This window comes from Erithacus rubecula, assembly GCF_903797595.1.
Source record: "Erithacus rubecula genome assembly, chromosome: 16".
Lineage (NCBI taxonomy): Eukaryota > Metazoa > Chordata > Aves > Passeriformes > Muscicapidae > Erithacus > Erithacus rubecula.
This window is the reverse complement of record NC_136668.1, coordinates 11788390-11803491: the sequence shown is the minus strand read 5'-3', so window position 1 is coordinate 11803491 and position 15102 is coordinate 11788390. Positions and strand designations below refer to the sequence as shown.

Genomic DNA, 15102 nt, shown 5'->3' with positions numbered 1-15102 from the left:
GAGGTTTGGCCTGGATTCTGCCGTAGAGTCAGACAGGAAAACCAGCCCATGGGACATTGTTCCTCTCCTCCAGTCCCTAGGGCCTGCACCTGTGCCCCAGCAGGGAGCCAGTGTCCCAGCACCCAGAGGCTTCCATGGCACTGCTTTGGGTAATTCCAGTGGCATGCCCTGCACCTGCCCTACAGGGTAACAGGCTTTTTCCCACACCCCTGTTTTCTTGCCTGTCCCTGAAGGCAAGGCAGCCTTGATCAGCATTTCCATGTTGTGTTGAAACAAGACACAAACTCCCTGGAGTCAACTGTCCTAACAGCCTCGCCAGGGGCAGCAGGAAAATGGGCAGAGATTCCCGGTAAGGTAACAAGACTTTCCTAATTCCTGCTAGGAAATGTGTGTCCCTAGTCCAGGGCACAGCCTCATCCCTGCTTCCAAGGGAAGAGAGCAGCAGTGCTGAGCTGACAAGTCATGATGGAAAGCTGCATCCTCCTGCATCCCCCCAAGCCAGCTGGATTTCCTCCTGGGGACTGCAGAGGAAGGGAAACAGGGCACCATGAACCACCTACTCCCAGACCAGCAGAGGGGCTCCCCCATCTCCCTCTACTGATTCCAGTCCTTGGAGGATTTCAGGTTAATTAGGCTGGATCATTAGCTCAAGCTGCAGCCCTGCTGGATCATGGAGCCCTGGAACCCATTGTCCCAGGGGCAGAGCCCAGAGCATCCCCAGAGCTGTGTCCCCAGAGTGGTGGCAGTGTTTATGTATGCACCAACAGCATGTCAGAGCAGGGGTATGGAGCCAGAGCCCTGCTGTTCAACATGCTGTTCAAATGGAGAACTACAGAAAAAGGTAATACCTATCTATATAAATAAACCAGACACATCTCCATTGGGAATTTCTGGGAAAAAAAATTGAAAAAAAAAAAAACTCTTTGGGATGCAAAGCAGCTAGGCCTGGAGAGCAGCTAAGAATTGTTATTAAATAAATTAATTAGCTCAGCAGAGCCCGCCAGGTACTGAACACTTTCCACTTCCAAGCAGGTAAATGAGTCCGTGGGAACAGAGGCTGCTCCACGCCTGCCAGGCAGCACAAGCTGCATTTTAATGTGAATGCAATTTCTGCAGCTCTGCCCCTGGAACTGGCACACCAGGTGCTGTGTGTCCCCCAGGAGGGACCACAGAGCCCCCCAAATGTCAGGGACAGCAGCCACCTCGCTGTGTGCCCCAATGCAGAAGGGGTTTGTGCAAAGGGATGCCCATGCCCAGTATAGCCTGGAGCCTTCCCTGCTGGGAAGCAGCAGGTCTGGAGCCAGCAGGGCTGGGGGGTGGCACTGAGCAGGGCTGGGGGGCTGAGGAGTGCTGAGCATCACCTCGCAGAGCACAGCCCCATGCTTTGCATGGCCAAGTGCTGCTGCAGGCAGGCTGCCTTTGATCCCCTCCCCAGCCCTATCTCACTGCCTTTAAACACCAACTGTCATCACCGGGGTCTGGCAGGAGCAGGCTGAGTAAAATCCTCTCCCATCCTCATTGCAGCTGACACTGGCAGGCTGGGGCTGGGCTGGCAGCAGGTGACAGGGCAGCACTGCCCTCCTGCCAGGGCCTGAGGTGTGAGCTTGGCTTTGATCCTGGGCTGCAGGGGGGCAAGGGCAAGGCTGGAGTCTGAGCAAGCTGAGAGGAGACAAAGGAAAACAGGAGCTGGGAAGGAAAGGTGGAGGTGGTGAGCAGGAACTCTCCTCCCTTCCTTCCTTCCTTCCTTCCTCCCTCCCTCCCAGGCAGGTCCAGCTGCAATGACCCTTCCTGAATCTCCCACATCAAAAGTTCTGCATCAAAAAGTGAACAAATCTCTGTCCTGCATCAGCTGTGCTAAAACTGAGAATTTCAAGGGAACTGTAGAAAACACCAGCAGTGCATAAGCCTCCCTTCCAGGGAAGTGGAGAATTAGATCTCTGCTATAGAGGAAGTTCACAATTACTGCACAAAAGTTCACAATTACTGCACAAGTCGTTACTGGAAAACAAAATTCCCTGGCATGTTGCAAATAAAATCTGAATTCCCCAGTCTGGGATTCAAGACAGCCCACAGCCTTCATTCCAGGGCCCATCTGAAAGATAAAATGAGACGATATTTACGATGGCGGAGACAGATAAAAATTGTTAGGGGAAAGCTCTGGGAGGGCATTTCAAACAATAACTGTTACATCCCAAACAGCACAAGACTCCTGCAAAAAGAAGCCCAGAGTGCTGAAAACTCCTGAAATTAAATCTCTGTGCACACCCTCCCCTGTAACCTGAGCAGCACTACTGCAAACAGCTCCAGAGAGCAGAATTGTGCTGCCTCTTCCTCTCCTTGGGCAAAGAGAGTTAAGTCACTGAGAATCTTTGAACATCCCTTATTTTTAACCTTGGTCACAGCAGCTGTGTCCAGGGCATTCCAGGGTATCCAGCTGCTGCAGCACACCCAGACTGGGGTCTCTGCTTTGAGTCCAGCTCTGAGGTACCAAGAGTGACCCACAAACCAGCAGCCAGGGCTCTCCCACCCAGCCATGGATCCCCATTCAGGCTGATTCCTTAATGAACCTTGATCCCCACCTTGGATCAATCCCCATGGGTCTGTCCTAAGAACAGACCCCAAACACAACCTTCCAAGCACTCCTGCCTGCCCAGACAGATGTGTCTCCCCATACAAGTATATCCCCTGCCCTTTCCTCCCAGCCTCCTCCAGAGCCACAACAAACCCCAGAAGCTCCCCAAGGAGCTGCAGAAGCATCTCATGTCACCCCACAGTTCAGCAATCCAGAGATTTGCCACGATTTGGGCAGGATTAGGCAGAGCTGCTGCCAGGCTGAGCTGCCCATGGAGGACAGATTATTCCTGACAGGAGCCAAGACTCTGAAAAGGGACATTGTTTCAAGGATGATTTGCTGTTTCCCCCTTACTCACACACAAATCTGTAGCTCCAATCTGGCTTTTCTGTGAGGCACCTGCTACCACCTGTGGTCAGCGATGAGACAGGAGAGGGATAAGCAAAGGAAGGAGGGAGTGAAAGCTGAGCTGGTCAGACAAACCCAGGATGTCCTTCTGAGGAGTTGAGCTCTGTCTGGGTGCTCAGCCTTTTCCAAACCCAGCTGCTCCAGGTGCTGCATGGTGATCTGAGGGCATCCCAGAGCAGAAGATGCTCTGCTCCCCTCTCAGCCAAGCCCTGGCTCCCCTCCCAACAGCCCTGCTATGCTCAGGAGCCACATGCTCAGTCCTTGCTGCAGGGAACAGGTTGCAACACCTCACTCCCCTCCCCAGCCCATCCTGGCTCGGGATGTGCTGGCAGCTGGGAAGAGGCAGAGCTGGAACACTGACCCCAGTCCCTGTGGAACACTGACCCCAGTCCCTGTATAACACTGACCCCAGTCCCTGTGGAACACTGACCCCTGCCCTGTATAACACTGACCCAGGCTCTGTATAACACTGACCCCTGCCCTGTATAACACTGACCCCAGTCCCTGTATAACACTGACCCAGGCCCTGTATAACACTGACCCAGGCTCTGTATAACACTGACCCCAGTCCCTGTATAACACTGACCCAGGCTCTGTATAACACTGACCCCAGTCCCTGTGGAACACTGACCCCAGTCCCTGTATAACACTGACCCCAGTCCCTGTGGAACACTGACCCAGGCTCTGTATAACACTGACCCAGGCTCTGTATAACACTGACCCCTGCCCTGTATAACACTGACCCAGGCCCTGTATAACACTGACCCAGGCCCTGCAGGAGCTCGGCTGGGAGGGCAGTGCATGCTGTCCTGGCATGGCATGACATGTCCATGTCCCCATGCAACCAAACCTGTGCTGAGCCACAAGGACCAGGGCACGGGGAACCTCCACCTCAGCTGCTCAGGACCCACATCCCCAAACACAATCCCTCTGTCAAGCGCCCCAGGAGAAGGCAGTTGCCCAGAGCTGGTCTCACATGCTCTGCCTGCAGAGCTCCCTTCTTATTTCTCTTTGGCCTGTGAGATCTCCTGCATGCCCTGCCCATGGCAGCACTCCCCTCCTCAGCACAGCTGAATCCCTCTAGAGGTGAGCTTACCCTTGTCCTTCTCCTGCTCCAAAGCCAGCACTCCAGCCTGGCTTTGGTCACACCAATCTGAGAAGCATGGGCAAACTCTTCTCCTGACCTTAACCTTACCCTTAGTCTTGACCTTAATCTCCAGCCAGCTGTTCCCCTCCCCTTTATCAGGCAGCAAAGTCCCCACCTGCACATTTTCCCTGGATCCTTTTTCTGCCCCCACAGTCCCTGCCCAGATGTGATGCAGGCAGATCCACACCAACCCGACCTCTAAACTTCAGGAGCTCAAATTAAAATGGGCCTGAGAGATAAACCAGCCTCCCAGGCTTACTTTTAAACTCAATGCAAATGAATACAGAGGACATTTTGCAAAAGTCAACATTGCCTCCTGCTGCAGCACTTTAAAAAAAAAAACCAAAAAAAACCACCTTGGATTATGGGATGGCTCAGAACCAGGTTTGGTCCATGGGTCAGAAGCATCTGTCAAACACGCAGCCAAAGAGGATGGAGAACGCCTTGAGGTCTTTGCAAAGCTGCTGCAAAGGATTTAGTGGGAGGATTTGCATCTGCTGAGCAAAGAGCAGTGCCTGGGGCTGTGCCCCCAAGACCCACTGGTCCCAGTGGTCAGGGTTGCTCAAGCTCCAGGGTTCACCCACTCTGCTGGGAGCGGGGCAGGAGCGCTGGGTGAGGAGTCATGTTCACACCCTGGCTGCCTCCAAACACTCACGGATGGTTTGGAGCAGGATGCCAGAACCACCCATCATCATACTTCACTTTTTTCCTTTAGTCTTTGCCTTAATCCTTTAATGAATTAAGTGGAGCAATTAAGCAGGATTTTTATTTCTTTTTAAAGTGAACGCGCATGAAAATGGAGATGAGTATTTTTGCCTTTTGAATGCTTAATGTGATAATTAATGCAAAGCCCCTCAGCTTTAGGGATTCTCCACACCTCTCACCCAGGCCGTTTATCTTTCTGGCAGACTGCCCCTCATTCACACGAAGGTTGCCCCTTCCTCTTGCTCATGCTCTGCCTGCACTGCACAGATCAGGGGCAGGAGGGAAGGGTGGACACCCAGAGCTGCTTCAGAGCAAAAGCCCCAACCAAGCATCAGTGCTGGAGAGTGCTGCCATAGCACAGAATGGAGAAACCTCCTTTCTGGGGAACTCAGAGGGGACCAAACCTTGCAATCCAGCAATGCATCCAGCCTTCACCTCAAGCAGCTGAGTTGAGCCCTCATGCCCAGCTCACCAGGGAAGGGTTTGCTGGGCAGGGTGATGAGGGAAGTGCCTTCCCCAGCCCTGACAAAACAGAAGGTTTGGCTCTGCAAAGGAGGCTGGACAGGCTCACCTTCCAAGGCAGCATTTCCATACCCTGTATCTTCTGGCCCCACCAAACCTCCCAGTCCTCAGGTCCCTGCTCCCTTCCTCTGCTTCCCCTCATCCATCTACTCCCTGTTTGGCTTAAAATACTTGCAAGGCTGAACATCTCCATGCCCCAGTTTCCCCACCACTGAAAAGGAGGTTAACAATGCCCCTGCTTCCCTGGAGGCACTGGCAGATGACATTTAGAGTATTCTATAAGGCCCAGGTCAACACCATGGAGGCTCTGCCACCCCCGTTCTCAGCACACATTTTTTACCAAGAAGACTGACAGCCCTACAGACATCATCCCCCATCCCAGGAATGAAGGGAAGGAGCCTGGGACTGATACAGATCAGAGCAGCACAACTCCAAAGGTGAATTTCTCGGATATTTCTCCAAATGGTTGGGCAAAGTGCTTCAAGGACAGGCAAAGCTCCACTGTAGCTCCATGAGGTGTTACCAAACATGGCTCACTTGAAAGCAGGCAGTGAGCCACCAGTGAATCCACAAACACATCCTGACTGGGCTGGATGTTATTCCTCAGCACTAGGATTTGCTGTTTGGGAAACACCTCTGCAAACTGCATTTCTTTTATTTTCCACTCTTTTTTTCTTTCAATTTAGTTTAAACTTCTTCCTTTTTTCATCAAAACACATTTCCTGACACAAAAAGGTCTTGGTAAATGTTCTCTGACTCACTGAACTGCCCAAACAGATCTTCTGCCTCCACAGGAACTGGACCATCCTGTTTGTGGGTACAACAGCCACCCCCAGCCGTGTGCCAAGGGCTGAGGAAAGCTGTTCCCATTGTGGAACACTCCCTGCCAGATGTGGGCAAGCCCTCCCTCACATCTGGAGAACAATCAAACATTTTGATTTTCTCTCTCAATTGTTTGTTTCCTTGTCCTGAGCAGGACAAGCCTTGGAGATGAGGCTCTTTGCCTCTTTCTGCAGAACAGTCCACCAGATTTTTTTCCTGTAGGACTGGGGTTATGCAAACCCAAAAGGAAGACATTAATACCCCCTGAAAAGTAACTTCAGTATTGGGAGAGAAGTTTGCCTCCTCACTTTTGCTAGCCTCTGAGAAATCAGTGGGATTTTGGACAGGATTTGTTCAGTAGTACAAATTCATGGAGGTTTGGGCTACTGGTACTGTGACCCTTGGTGGCCCACTTCCCTTTATGACACGCCTGAGACCCAACCTTTTCCATCCCAAGGCACAGACTGCTGCAGAGCTTGCAAAGCCTGTGGTGATCATGGCCAAACACAGCATTCAATAAAGCTGATGACCTTTGCCTGGTTGCCCAGTTAGCCAAAGGAAACACCTTTCCCCTCAGGCTCCTGTACTAGATGCTTCAGAAATTAGGGAGATTTCTCCCATAACATCTCTGGGAAATCTCAGGGACACACCATCCATCAATATTTTGCAGTCTGAGACAGTAGCAGCATCTCCTGCTGCACTGGTACAAGCCCAGACACTGTGCTCTGGCTTCCTGTAAACAAAAGCTGTTTAGCTCCAAATTCTTCTTTTGGCTCAGGCTCCCTGGTTGAGTGAGGATGGTATTGAGATAATCATCACAGGGATTGTATTCCTGGTACAAGGCTCCATTGCACAATGGTGCCTCTTTTAATGCCCTTGGAGCAAGGAACTTCCAGGTTGGTTTCTCTGCCAGGCAAGACTGGCTGTCAGGTCTGAGCACCAAGGCAAAGGAGAAGTAGAGAGAAAGGATCTGAGAGGGGAGCATGGAAGTTTGGGACTGAGAGTTAACAGATTAATAGACAAACATTTATGGACTGCCACACAAAGGAGAGAATGCAAAGGATTTGGGCTGGAGTAGAACAGAACTTTTTCCCCAAAGCAAGATAAAGCAGGAGAGGAGTGGTCTTTCCTAGGGAAAAGAGTTAGTGGTCCAGAATTTTTCAGGCCAGACCAGAACAAACACAAATTATTCCCCTACTTCAAAATTAACCTTCTCTTTGAAAGAGTTTCTGCTCAAGCCAGGCAAACCAGAGACATCTGAGTGAAGCAAGAGTGTGGGCAGACCCTGCTCTGCCTGTGCCTGATCTCCCAGTGCCCATGCAATCCCCAGCACACCATCCAGTGCACTGGACTAAAAGTTAAACATCCAGTCCAAGCTGGTTGTGTGGCATCAGTGAGAGGAGAGACTCATCTTCTGGGAATGGCTCATTTCCCTGAACAGACACCTGAATTATGGAGCTGCAATTTAACTTCTCATCCTTGTTCTACCCTTCAGATAAATTAGTTCACTGTCCTCTATCCTCACCTCCTAGTAAGACCCAAGGAATTCCCATGTTGTCCCCTCCTCTATCATTCACTGCCACCCCCACCAGTCTCTTCCACAAACACCAAGCTGAAGTTTAGTTTCTCAGCCAGGGTGGTGGAAAAGCAGCTCTGTGTTAATCCACCCATCACAGCCCCAGCTCCTTCCTGCAAAACTGGGCCAGCAGGAGGCACTTACTGGGTCCTTGCCTTGGCCAGAAGCTACCACACCTTGCAGTGCATGGTGGGGAGAAGGGGGTCCAGTGCAGCAACTTCAGAAAGAATTATGGTGGTCTGGGACATTCCTGGTGCACAAAAGCATGACAAAGCAAAGTCCTGTGAAGGGGACTGAGCTAGTCACAGCAGGAGGGTTAAGGAGGTGTCTGAGAATGGCCAGCAATGCTGAGAGAGAAACCTCCTGCCAGACCTGGAAGTGAGAGGCTGCTCCCTGGGCATGCCAGCAAGGAATTCACCTCATCCCTCACCACCCACTCAAGTCTGGTGGGCAGTTTTGCTTGACATCATTTCCCCAAGCCTCACTGGGACGTGGTGGCTCCTCTTCCCACAGTGTCCTGTCAGGGACTGCGGTGACACGCCGCTCCAGAGTCAGTCCTGGTGGCACTGCCAGGGATGAGATCAGCCACCATGAGATCAGATCAGCCACCATGAGATCAGCCACCCCTGAGATCAGCCATCCGGCGGGCGGTGCGGGACGATGCTCGGGATGAGCTCATGCCCGGACGGATGCAGGGCGAGGAGGAGACATGCTGACTGCCAGCTCATCCCATGACGAGGGCCTGCTACAGCCTACTGTCCTGCTAGGAGAACTCCATTCCCCAGTGGCTGATGGCACTGGGGCTGTGGCACACCTTGGTGCTCTGCCAGCAGGTCTTCACTGCCTTCCCCACGACACCGAACCTTCTCCCGGGGTCTCGAGCAGCATCTCGCCCCATCCCATCAGGGTCCCATCTGTCTGTGGAGCGATGACATCCCCTCTGTGGGCTGGCATCCCAGCCTTCTGTTGCTCTGAGCTTTTGACTCTGTCCTGGTGCCAGATGGCTTCGGAGGCAGATGACTTCATCTCTTTTAAAGGGGCAAGGGATCTGTCAGCAGTGCCCTGTAGGAATCAATGTGCATCATGTTTGGTGGGAAGCCAACATGGGGAGCATGCCACAGCATCCTTATGATCCCACACAGTGCCCAAAGAGGTTTGGATTCCAATCCAACACTGCCAGCAACCTCTTGTCCTTCACTTTGAGCCATGAGTCATGTTTGATCTGCCCCAACAATAAGCTTTTGGGGAGGAGACCCAACTCCAGCAGGAGCTCCATGGTGATGCCCTCCTGAGTGTTCAAGGGCAGGGACTGCCCAGTGTCCAGCCTCACGAGCTAAAGATGTCTCAATAGATCCTACAATGAATGGAGGGGAGTGGTCTGCAGTGCATCAGCCTCTATTCCCAAAGCTAGGTGTGTTGGCTGGCCTGAGTCAAACCCATTCATCACTGAACTCCTCTTGGACTTCAGGCCAGTGAAACCTGGAGCTCAAAGGAAATCCCAGCTCAAATTTGTACTGGGTACAAGGGGTGAGTCTCAGAGTGAGAATTAGCTGTGCTCACAGAGATATGATTCAGGGCTGCAATTACCACTCTGCTGCAAGGGGAGAGACCGATCCAGCCCGTGCCCCTTGGGAGATTTCAAGCAACCCAAATGTCCCTCTCAAGACAGCACCCCCTCATTGCCCCGCTGATTCCCCTGTCTGGGAGCTGCAGGCTGTTTTGCAGGTGTGTAGGAGCGATCCTGAGTCACTGGGGCCGCTCCACCAGAGCTGGCTCAGGAGGCTGCAGCCAGCCCCTGCCCGGGAGCCCATCCCTGCCCGGACCGCATCCTCCCCGCCCCCAGCTCCGCTCCCCTGGCTGGGGAAGCGCTGCCGCCGCTGCAGGCAGATAATCGCCCCTTCCCCGGCAAGTCCCTGCACGCTGCCGAGCGAACAGCCCCACAGAGCACGGCTGCAGAGCCGGGGAGAAGGGCCAGACACACGCACGGGCTCTATTCTCTGCAAAGGGGAAACAAAAGTTGTTTGTCCCCGAGGGAGGTAACTCAGATTCCAGCACACCTCTGAGATGGATGTTGCTGGAGGTTTGGAGCTGGGCTGATATTTCAAGGAAGAGCTGGGATCGCTGAGGAAATGCCCACAGGGGTCTGGCTGCCCACCCTCACCAGCACAGCTGGAGCATCCCAGTCCCCAGCTCACCCAGACCCTCAGCAGGGATGATCAAGGGGGTCACACCATCATGGGGTTTTTTTTTAGGGCAGAAGGGTTTGAAGAAAAAATCCAGTGCCACACCTTGACAGCACTGCCCTGACCTCCAGGTCCATGGGGACAACACTCCAGTGGGGCCAGCTGCGAGTGCTGGCCAAGAAAGGTACATGTTTGGGAGGATGGGCTGGAGGATGGGCCTGCAGGGCCACTGTCTTCAGGGGACAGTGACTCCAGACATTGCCAGGGAGGCCCCTGTAAGGGTTTCTTGCTGGTCCAGAGAGGCTCGTGGTGGTTTCCCTACCCCAGCCTGAACATGCTGCTTCACTGCAGAACTCTGCATGCAGGTAACCCACAGCAGAATGTCTTGGCTTTATTACACGGAGATCTTGGGTGGAACCAGGAAATGAAATCTCTCCCCATGATTAGGGAGAAAGAAGCACCCTTGCCAGCCAAGGGATGGAGCTTTGACATTCCCCACACACTGGAAAGGTCCCATTGATTCTGACAGGGAGAGAGATCCCACAGTGGGACATGGTGGCATGAAGCATTGACAGCAGCTTATGGAGCACTGTTGGCTTGTTTGACTGACTGCCTGAGTGTTGTGAAGAAGGACAAAGCCAGGTATCATTCCATCTTCTTTCTTTCCTCCTGGCACAGTTCCCTCAGCCAGGCCAATCCTCTCTGCTTGCAACCACAGGTAATTCTGCAACCCACCCCTTTCTGCAGGAGTTGCTCCTTGGGATAAACACAGCACTTTTCTTCCCAACCCAGCCTGACTTCAAGCTGAGCAGGAGAGTTGAGGAGGCAGAGCCAGAAAGTTTTCACCATTTCCAGGCTCTCACCCACCACTGACACAGAATAAACTGCTGGACCTCAGGAAAAGTTCTCCTCTGCTTCTTGGACTTCCTGGATCACTGGGATAGTAACCAATCCACATGTGCTCTAAGAGATCATGTTTGTCTTTGTATGGAAGTCCATCCTAGTATGCTAACCAACTATAATATGAGGATTTGGGGGGTTCCATAGCTAGATTACTGCTCACACCAAAGCCCTGATTTAATTAGGAAAAGTAATGTTTGTTATCACCTGGTAATGCTTGTGGTTACCTGCTACATTTGGAAAAGCAGGTGGGCTTTTGGATAATCAAGTTTTCCTTCAGTCATATCCCTCATGTTCTGCTGCTCCATAGCCAAGGAACAAAGTTTTTATCTCAGAGAGAAGTCCCCTGCAGCCAACAAGGACAGTACCATGCTCTGCCACCTCCGTGGGAAGGAACACTCAGTGCCACCAGCCTGCTGGCAACAAAGTGGAGTTGTCAGTGGCTTTTGCATTCACTGGATATTCTACATTTTCTGTAAGGGGATCAGGTAATAACTACCTTACACCCAACTTTTCTGCAGGGCCTTACCAATACAGCTCTTCCAGCCTCCCCAAAGAGCATTTCATCAGCAGAGCAAAGAAAAGGGGTGAAAGAGGGCCCCTGTCATCACCTGGGAGAGCAAGAAGACAGTGCAGACAGGGAGAGCTGGCTCGTGGGTGGCACTGCTGAGATCAGCACTGCTGGCCCTGCTAGCTGAGGGTTCACACCTTGCTGCACAAGATGAGACCAAGTCCCCACTGCTCCAGATGCAAGCAGAAGGAACAAAGCAGCCATGCAGTCATGAAAGGCTCCAAACACAGGGAAATGCTGGTTCTTGCAGCAATCAGCTGATGCCCTGAAGCCAGAGGTTTGCTCACTTGCACCTTGGTGTGTCTAAATATAATACAAGTATTGTTCTGAGCCCTGCGTCAGCCCTGCTGAAATCCAGCCACCAATACCTGATTTTCTGGCCTTCCTCAGCTGCAAGACACAAGACATGCAGCTTGTGTGAGGGAACTTTTCCTTTCTTTCCTCCCAAATGCACTTCCCACTGCCATCACTGGCTGATCACCTGGCCTCCTCTCATGAGATGTCCTTGAAAAGGAGCTAATTTGCAATTTCAAGGTACTATTACTTCTATTTGTCACTTTCATAACCCACAAAGCTTCACTACAAGTTCCCCTAGAATTCATCTGAACAAACCAGCTGAAAAAATGGCCAAGCTGCACATGTAAATCCAACTAAAATTTTTGCTTCTTCCCATTCAGTCCAAACTGTTTCTGAAAGGCCATGAAGGAGCTTAGAATCAAAGTCACTTTCCAAGTGAAGATGCTGTGAGCAGAGCACCCAACAGGAACAATTGAAACACAAAAGTTACAGAGATTTTCCAACCCAGCAGTGTCCCACAGTGACCCCAGAGAGATTGTTCAGTCTCACCACACCATGAACATTTCCTCTCTCATTCCTGGTACAAACTCCCTAGATTTAATCTAAATTCCTGACCAATTTTGACTGCCCCAAACCACATTTTGTGGTGAATTTACCATATTGCTCTCACTCATCAACATCAACAACTCCAAATAGTCCCAATATATAATGGGCTAACGCCTTTACATATTTTTGGACTTGCACCATGAAATCACATGATTTTCCAATGGATTGGTGTCGTGTGATTTAAATTGACAGCACCTAGTTTGAGACAAGCTCCAGCTGAGGCTGCACATGTGGCCAGAGGATCAATAACCTGCTGTCTTGGGAGGTGTGCAGTGACCACTAAGGTGCAAGTTTGCACCAACCTCTCCTCCTCAAATGGGATGTTAATAGACCCTGTCTCCCTCCTCCATTCATTCCTGTGCCATCATTGCACATGGAGCCTCACAAGGAGCAGCCAGGCATCTCTGTACCTGGAAGTTAAAACTGTTCCATTTCCATATTCCTTTTTTTTTTTTTTTTTTTTTTTTCCCCTAAAACCATACAGAAAGCTTTCTGGTAATTTCATCTGCAAAAACACACCAGAGGGGGAGGAAACTTCACCTAAAGCAGAACATTCATTTCCCATGTAGAGAGCTACCCTGTTCAAACCTTGCTTCAGTCTAAAGGGGAAATGTTAATACTTACTGGGGTTTGGGGTGGAAAGGAAGAGGGGAGGCAGAAGGGGACAATGAGGACCCTCACAGAGACACCCACAGAAGGGTCTGAGTCCTTTCACCTTGGTCCAGCCTTGAACAACTCCCGCAGAGTCAGGATGCTCTGTTTGTACAAAAAACAATCCCCAAAGCTCCTGTACATTGTCTGGTCTCCCCATGCTGCCATCTCTCTTTGCTGCCTCCCTCTCCTCGCTCTGCCTCCTTCCTTTTCAGGACAGGACCACCTTTTCATCCTCTCTCTGTGCAGCACTGAGCACCCCGGGGCTTACTGGCAGCAGCCGAGGTTTCTGGGGGCTCCCCCACCACAAACAACAACAACAACCTTCAAAGTGCCTCTCGCATGCAGCTGCTCCGAGGGCAGATTCAGGTTTCCCCCACCCCCTTCTACCCATCCCTCCTTACAACACCCACCTGGCAGATAGTTAAAAACAATCTTTTGAGTTTTTTCAGGTGTGTTGGAGGGATTTACCTGACATACTCCACCAGACCCCCACCCCCCCCCCTTTGCAGTTGAAGCCCTGGATTTCATGGCAATGCTAGTTAATCTAACAGTAAAAAGCGCTGCAATTATTTGGCTCTAAGGCTTGGGTCCTTGCCCAGCTCTGACACACGCACACATACACACACACACCTTCACTTGGGCAGCGAGGGAGCGATGCCTCTCCTCCTCCTCCAGCCCGTCACGGAAGGGCTGGCGCTCCTGCGAGCCTGTTCCACCCCTCGCAACTTTCTCCCTCGCTGCTCCCGAGCGGTGCCGCCGGAGTTTCAGCCGGCAGAACCCCTTCTTGCAGGAATTTCTCGGAGCCCTCAGTGATTTGCAAGCACTATGGACCCCCGGCAGGCAGCGAGGTGCTGCTGCGGGAGAGGATTTTCAGCGAAGGGAGAAGGGAGACAGTGAACTGCAGGAGAGGGCTCTCTCCTGTTGCAACAGGTAAGGCACGCTGCTCGCCGGTGTGGGGAGGTGAAATGACTCAGGGAGCAATCTGTGCGGCAGGGATGGAGGAAGGCATGGAGGATGCAGAGATTTAGTGGTGAAACTGCTTTTGCATGTGAGTAACTTTTGCTGGAAGCAGCCTTCACCTACAGAGAGAGCTTTGGGATGCAAAGCTTTTCACATCTTCCTCCCTTCTGGCACCCCTATCACGGGGCTTATGGAAGGAGGCAGGAAAAGCTTCATTGGTGTTTGCATCTGGCCTGAGCTGGGCAGCTTTAGCGGGCTGCAGCCAGTGCAAGCAGGTGGGCTCCAGCTATCAAAGGCAAAAGCGACGCTGCAGAGCAAGGCAGGTGTGGAGGGAGTGAGCAGAGAAACGCTCCAGGTGTCTGAACAGGACAGGATTTCTGCAGGGAGCAAGCTTGTGATGGAGTAAAGGGATGAGCTGTTGCAGGAGTAGCGATGCTGTCCGGCTGTAGGCTCGGCTGTTGGCCATGAACAGCCCCCACTGAGCGGGGTGAGGTGGTGCCGCTCCAAACTCTGTCCCCACGTGCCCCACTAAGCCACTTCCACTGCCACCCCGAGCTGGGCTGTGCTTTGGGGATCCCTGAGTGCAGTCACAGCACTGATGTTGCCCAGCTTCCCTGAACACTCAGGTGAGAGCTCCTCACCTTGTGCCCCACGGCAGGGGGCTGAAGGCAGAGCCACCGTTTCTGTGTCTGCACCTTCCTTCATGCCAGGTGCCTTGTGACAGGATGAAACCGCAGAGCCAGCCCGGTCCCACTTCAGGGCGTGCAGGAATTATTTCCTATGTACATGTGCAGCCCTGATAAAAGAGGTGAAAATGCAGGGAGGCAGGCCTGGGCACTGGAGCCAAGGCGCCCTTCCAAACTGCAGTTATCAGCTAATCAGCCTCCCGGGAAATGGAAGGCGCACTCGGTGGAGCACAGCACTCCAGAGGGGCAAAGATCAGCGGTCACGCGACTGGGGCTGCTTCTGAGAAAACCTTTAAAGAAAGCTCCGGCTCCTTTGATTTTGTGGCTGTGGAGGGCTGAGAGTTTCCAGGAGGTTTGGAAATTCAGGCTGTGTGGTGGTACGAGCTGGGCAGGCAGGGCTGTGGCCAACGGGCTCCTGCTTGGCCCAGGGTGCCCTGGATCCCGGCAGGTGGATGTGGAATGCTCTGTTCCCCCTATTCCGGCACTCAGAGAG

At 52.3% G+C, this 15102-nt stretch overlaps 1 protein-coding gene across 1 annotated transcript in view; it reads left to right on the top strand.

Annotated features, from left to right (window-relative positions):
- Positions 1 to 13487: 13487 nt before the first annotated feature.
- FAT2 (FAT atypical cadherin 2) overlaps positions 13488 to 15102 on the top strand; it is a 55020-nt gene continuing 53405 nt past the window's right edge. Inside the window, exon 1 of the mRNA XM_079319833.1 lies at positions 13488 to 13893. The gene's annotated coding sequence lies outside the window, so the exon portion shown is untranslated. The remainder of the gene's footprint in view (positions 13894 to 15102) is intronic.